Raw genomic sequence first — 6334 nt, 5'->3', positions numbered from 1 at the left:
GTGTTAAGTCTTGAGGGTGAATATCGATTCCCATTTAAATGGTCACAGGGGGGTTTTGTGTATTTGAGCATGTTCATTACTCCAGTTCTGAATCGGCTGTTCAAAGCCAATTTTGTTCAATTATTTGACAAAATCAAACAAGACCTTCAAAGATGGAGGCGCTTCTGGTCTTGTGGTTGGGTCGGATAGCGTTTATTAAGATGAATATTCTCCCTCGTTTACTATACCCTGTATGGATGCTCCCCCTGATTTTCGATAAGCAAACATTCAGGAGACTGAACGGCTGGTTCAGCCCCTTTATTTGACATCGTCAGTGGCCCCTCATTAAATGAGCTAAACTGCGATTTTCTCACAGACTGGGGGGAGTGGATCTCCCAGACATTAAAAGCTACCAACTAAGCTCACTTTTATCATACATGAGTGATTGGGCTTGTGGGGACCCTCTTTCAATATGGTTAGATATTGAAACCTCCCAGGCTAAGGTGACCCCTTACTCGCTTGCTGTGTTTGGACAAAATGAGGACAGTTAGGGAATATTGCCATAACCCAATAGTTATCAATACTGTTAAAGCATGGAGGGCAATTCGGCAGAGGGAAGGCAATATTGGCAAGACATCTTCTCTTACACCGGGTATGCCGGGTTTTCAACCAGGGGGGATAGATTCAGGATCCAAACATTGGGCAGCTAGGGGTGTGTCTTGCGTGGGTGATTTGTTTGAGGGAGACACAATGATGTCCTTCGATCAGTTAGCACAGAAACACAAGCTACCGAACAGGGACCTCTTTTGTTTATTTCAGATTCGAGATTGTATTAAAAAAAGATGACACTTTTGACTGATCCCTCCAAGTCCGACATAGAGAGAGGGGTGATTTAGCCTTATCTCCTGCAGACCCCACAAAGTTCTGTATTTTTCTGACACAACATCCCACCAAACCCAACACAGACCTGGGGACGCTTCCAGGGGAGATGAGAAATCGACTTGACACCAGACAAAGAATATCAGCCGTGAAGACAAGGCTTAAAAGTTAGCCATCCCAGATGGGACTTGAACTCACAATCACAGGCTGAGGCAGTCAGTGTCTTATCCATTAGACCACTACGGCCTCATATACAAAGGTGAAATGGCAGCCTGTAAATACTGCACCCTGAACCTCTCATATTGTGTTCTTCTCTGAGTTTTATACTCACACTGATTGTTTGTCCCCCCTCCATCTCACACTAAATCATTGGCTGCTTGATAAAATTGATCTTACCTCCCATTTCTCCCCAAACAGACAGATTGGAAATCCACCAGACTTCAACGTTGCACAACTGAAGTCTGAGGAAAATGGAGCAGACAGGAAAATAGCAAAGGGCTCAGTGTTATTTTGTGCAGCACTTTCAAGATATTTGCAGTTAGTGGGGAAGGTGGAAGTGGAGATGTTGCAAACAGCTGCATTGAGGACAAATCAACAGAATCTTATCGGGTATTCAGCCCATTGTGGCTGTGCTGTCTCTTTCAGACAATTCTCCCCAAGATCTCCCAAATCCTGGAATTGCCTTGTGCAAGTTTCTATTACACATCATTCGCCATAATGTCAGCACAGGCACAGTGATTTTGAACAAAATAGTTTGAAAAATGCAGTCAATTTGGATTGTGATGAAGTTGGCATGGGACAAAAGTCAGCTACAAAGCTAGAAATCCACCAAACTCCAACTTTGCACAACTCAAGTCTGACGAAAATGGAGCAGCCAGGAAAAAAGCAAAGGGCTCAATGTTATTTTGTGCAGCACTTTCAAGATATTTGCAGTTACTGGGGAAGGAGTAAGTGGAGATGTTGCAAAAAGCTGCATTGAGGATAATTCAACAGGATCTTAGCAGGCATTCAGCCCATTGGGGCTGTGCTGTCTCTTTCAGACAATTCACCCCAAGATCTCCCAAACCCTGGAAAAACCTTGTGCAAGTTTCTACTAAAGAGCATTTGCAATACTCTCGAAGCAGGCAAGTGATTTTTAACGGAGTAGTTGAAAAATCCAGTCAATTTGGATTGAGATGGAGTTGATATGGGATGAAAATCAGCCACCACAAAGACCAGGCTTAAAAAGTTTCCTGATGAAGGGCTTTTGCCCGAAACGTTGATTTCGCTGCTCGTTGGATGCTGCCTGAACTGCTGTGCTCTTCCAGCACCACTAATCCAGTATTTGGTTTTCAGCATCTGCAGTCATTGTTTTTACCTTAAAAAGTCAACACCCCAAAAGGGATTTGAATCTCCAATCCACTACATCAGAAGCTACAGTCTTACCCATTAAGCCACAAAAACTCCGTGCCAATACTCTACTGGGAATAGTTGATCTTAAATGAGTGCGACAGCCGAGCATATTCCAAGATCTGTAACGACACACTGAGGGATACACTAAAGTTTCGGTCAGCTGCTGCCAAGTTGTAACAGGGAAACAACACAGTCTCAGGTCTTTCTGACAAATTATCACATCGTCCTTTCAGTTCTCAGACCCTCTTGGTGCCTGACAATGAACAGAGATCGGTTCTGCCCAAGTACAAAATACCTTTTTTTTTCACGACACAGAACTTTGAGAAATGTCAAAATTCCAGTGTTTTGTTGGGTCTATCTCTCTGCATAGACTGTACTCAACTGTATAGAGCCTTTGTATGCATTTCTATTTAATTTTTTTATGACTAAAGTATTTTTAAAAAATAAACAAAATCTGGAGAGAGAGAAGATCTGCCCGAACTTGCGAGACCCCTCTTGATGGAAGAGAGCCAGCCCATATATCGGGACAGGAAGGAGATTCCAATGGCCCAACATGGATTGTTCCAGTTAATACCCTCGCCTCCTTGACCACAAAGTGAAGTGGGAGATGGCATGGGGCAGGGTGACACGAGGCACACGGACACACAAGATGGCCATAAGTTGGCCACTTGGCACACAAGATGGCCGCCAGACCACAAGATGGAGAGAGACAGCAGAGCAAACACAGACACTGCCTGGGGCCACCAGAATGCCAGCACAATGCACTCACAACCGAGTTGATTATTTTAAGTCAGATTGGAGAGACAATACACATGAATAACATACACTGCCTGCCGAAGGGTCTGGGTCAGACAACACCTTTGACAGAAATGCTAAGTGTTCGATGCAGACTCAGTACAGAGTGATAATAGCCAGTGCTGCAGTCATCGTCCTTCTCAGGAAGAGCGATTAGGACCCATTACTACAGCAACGGACTTCCGCACAGACGCTGAAACTGACAACAACTGCACTGAAATTAACAAAGGCCACACTGGAACTGACAATAACTGCACCGAAACGATCAAGGATTCTGCAATGTTTACAATAAACAAGCCATGTTACAGAGACAATAACCTCATCACTGAACTATTATATCACAAAATGTATAACAATATCTTGACCATGTGCTCCGGGTTGAGAGAAGAATCACAGCTGACCACTGTGCTGTTGGTGCTGCTCTCTCCCCGGAGCTCCGGGATTTCCTTGGACAATAAACTCTGTTGGTGAACCCCGACTCTGACTCAGAGGCTGGTGATTTTCAGCAGTTGCCTTCCCACAAATGTTTGTCCAATCTGTGTACGCCAACGATGGCCTAACTACCTCACATCTCCATCATAGCCTCCTTGCAACTGTATTCAATACCTTGACTAAGAAAGGTAAGGGCCCAAATGCATAGCCACAGCCCCATCAGTTGCAACCTTGAACACCGAGATTTCAATTATTTCCATTGACATATTGGACCTTACCATAAATACCAAACATGCAGGTAATCTTGGCTTCAGCTGGTAATGATGACAGAATATAGCTTACTCTGACACCAACACAACCAAACCAGAAGCTGCTTTGTCCATAGATTGGTAGCTCTATCTGTTGGAGCCCCAGTGATCCCATGGGTAAGGCACTAACTTCCTAAACCAGAGATTGTGGGCTCAAATCTTATTTGGGGTATTGATTTTGTTGAAACCTTCACTGTGCAGCTGATCTCAATCCTGTGTGGTCACGTGCCCATGGCAACAAAATCAGGCATTCTCAATTGATCCTCAGCTGGAGAAATTTGACCTGACCGAAAATTGGCCAAACTAAATTAAACAGCAGCTATCAGCTCCAGAGAACAGTGCAGCTAAGATCAAAGAGTTACAAAGATTCAAGAAGAACCAGTTCCAACCAGACTGAGGGTTGTATATTGGAGAACTGTCAGCCTGAGTCAATCCACTTTATAGCTCCTGGCATGACAACAGTGAAGGGTATTGGTGCGACCCCATTGGATGATGTGAACCCAGCTCATGACCGTATTGGCCAAAGCCACAGAAGATTCTGGAAGATCAGGGACAGGAGAAGATGAAACACACCTGAACGCCAAACCCTTCGCAAAGCCTTGACTGGGTCCTGCAGTGGAGCTCTGACCGTCTGCTCCAAAACTGTTCATAAAACCCCTCGCGTGAGAAGGGCTGGCCACTCAGACCATCACATCCACACTGACCCTCTGAAGAACATCCCATCCAGGCCTAACCCCAATCCTCTCACCCTGCATTCCCCAAAGCCAATCCACCGAACCTGCACATCTTTGGACTGTGGGAGGAAACCAAAGCACCCGGAGTACCCAATGGAGAGAATGTGCCAACTCGACACAAACAGACACCCAAGGGAGGAATCAAAGCCAGGTCCCTGACTATGTGAGGCAGCAGCGCGACCCACTGATCCACCATGCCATCCCCAGGAGAATCTCAGCAGGTTTTCAGCCATTGTGACTGCGCTTTCTCTTTCATTTCATTCACCTCAATCCTGCAAATCTTTTGCAAGAAGATGTTGGGCACCACTTCCCGTCAACTCAATGCAGACATGGAGATTTTCCCAAAGTAGATTAGAAATCAAGTTGACAAAGGGCAAGTGACTAACACCCCAGATGGGACTCGAACCCACAATCCCCGGCTTAGAAGGCCAGTGCCATATCCATTAGGCCACTGGGGCCACACAGTGGGGGGGGAAATCACAGCCTTTATGTACTGCACCCGACCTCTCATACTGTGTGTTTCTGAGTGTTCTCCTCTCACTGATTGTTTTTTACCCCGACCATCACATGCTAAATTTTTGGTTGCTTGATTAATGAATCTCACTTCCCATTTGTCCCCAAACGGACAGACGAGAAATTAACCAAACTCTAATGTTGCACAACTCAAGTCTGAGGAATATGGAGCAGACGAGAAAATAGCAAAGGGCTCAATGTTATTTTGTGCAGCACCTTGAAGATATTTGCAGTTACTGGGGAAGGAGTAAGTGGAGATGTTGCAAACAGCTGCATTGAGGACAAATCAACAGAATCATAGCAGGCATTCAGCCCATTGTGGCTGTGCTGTCTCTTTCAGACAATTCACCCCAAGATCTCCCAAATCCCGGAATTATCTTGTATAAGTTTCTACTAAACAGTATTTGCCATAATCTCAACACAGGCACAATGATTTTTAACAGAGTAGTTAAAAAATCCAGTCAATTTGGATTGAGATGAAGTTGACAAGGGATGAAAATCAGCCACTGCAAAGAGCAGGCTTAAAAATGAAATCCCTGAATTCCCAGATTTCAGAGGCCAGTGCCATAGCCATTAGGCCACGAGGGCACTATATTGGCAGACCGCTGGAAACAGTTGACTTCAAATGAGTGTGACAGCCAAGCACATTCCCAGATCTGCGACAACACACTGAGGGACGCACTAAAGGTTCAGGCAGCTGCTGCCAAGGTGTAACAGGGAAACAACACAGTCTCAGGTCTTTCTGACAAATGATCACATCGTCCTTTCAGTTCTCAGACCCTCTTGGTGCCTGACACTGAACAGAGATCGTTTCCAGTCCAAGTACAAAATGCCTTTCTTTCCACAACGATACAGAAGGTTTGAGAAATGTCAATATTCCAACGGTTTGTTGGTTCTTTTCTCTCTGCATAGACTGTACACAACTGATTTAGAACCTTTGAATGCATTTCCAAATGATGTTACAAACGGTTTCAATACTTTGTTAACAAAATCAAGTTGAAACGCAAATCAAATTTAGTCTCCCTTTGTCCCCATCACCAACAAGAATACTTGAGTAAAGTTGTGAGGAATTCATCAGACCAATGAGACTCCAGGAATTCTTCCAAGATGTCAGCAATGATCCCAATGAGCCAACCAACGAACGGGAACAGTCATCAGAGAGATCCATCGTGGAGCGACCAAAGAAGGAGTCGATTTGTATCCCTGCGGAGGGCCGCTGTCCTGACCTTGAGATGTATGCTCAACCGTCAGGAGATGGGTGAATGCCAGATTTAAAAATCACACAACACCAGGTTATAGTCG

At 44.9% G+C, this 6334-nt stretch overlaps 1 non-coding gene across 1 annotated transcript; it reads right to left on the bottom strand.

The window, feature by feature from the left end:
• Positions 1–4904: 4904 nt before the first annotated feature.
• On the bottom strand, positions 4905–4977 carry trnar-ucu (transfer RNA arginine (anticodon UCU)). The gene has a single exon. It is a non-coding gene; the product is annotated as a tRNA-Arg (tRNA).
• Positions 4978–6334: the final 1357 nt, after the last annotated feature.

The sequence above is a fragment of the Chiloscyllium punctatum genome, chromosome 18 (genome assembly GCF_047496795.1).
Source record: "Chiloscyllium punctatum isolate Juve2018m chromosome 18, sChiPun1.3, whole genome shotgun sequence".
Classification (NCBI taxonomy): Eukaryota; Metazoa; Chordata; class Chondrichthyes; order Orectolobiformes; family Hemiscylliidae; genus Chiloscyllium; species Chiloscyllium punctatum.
This window is presented reverse-complemented; position numbering and strand designations above follow the sequence as displayed.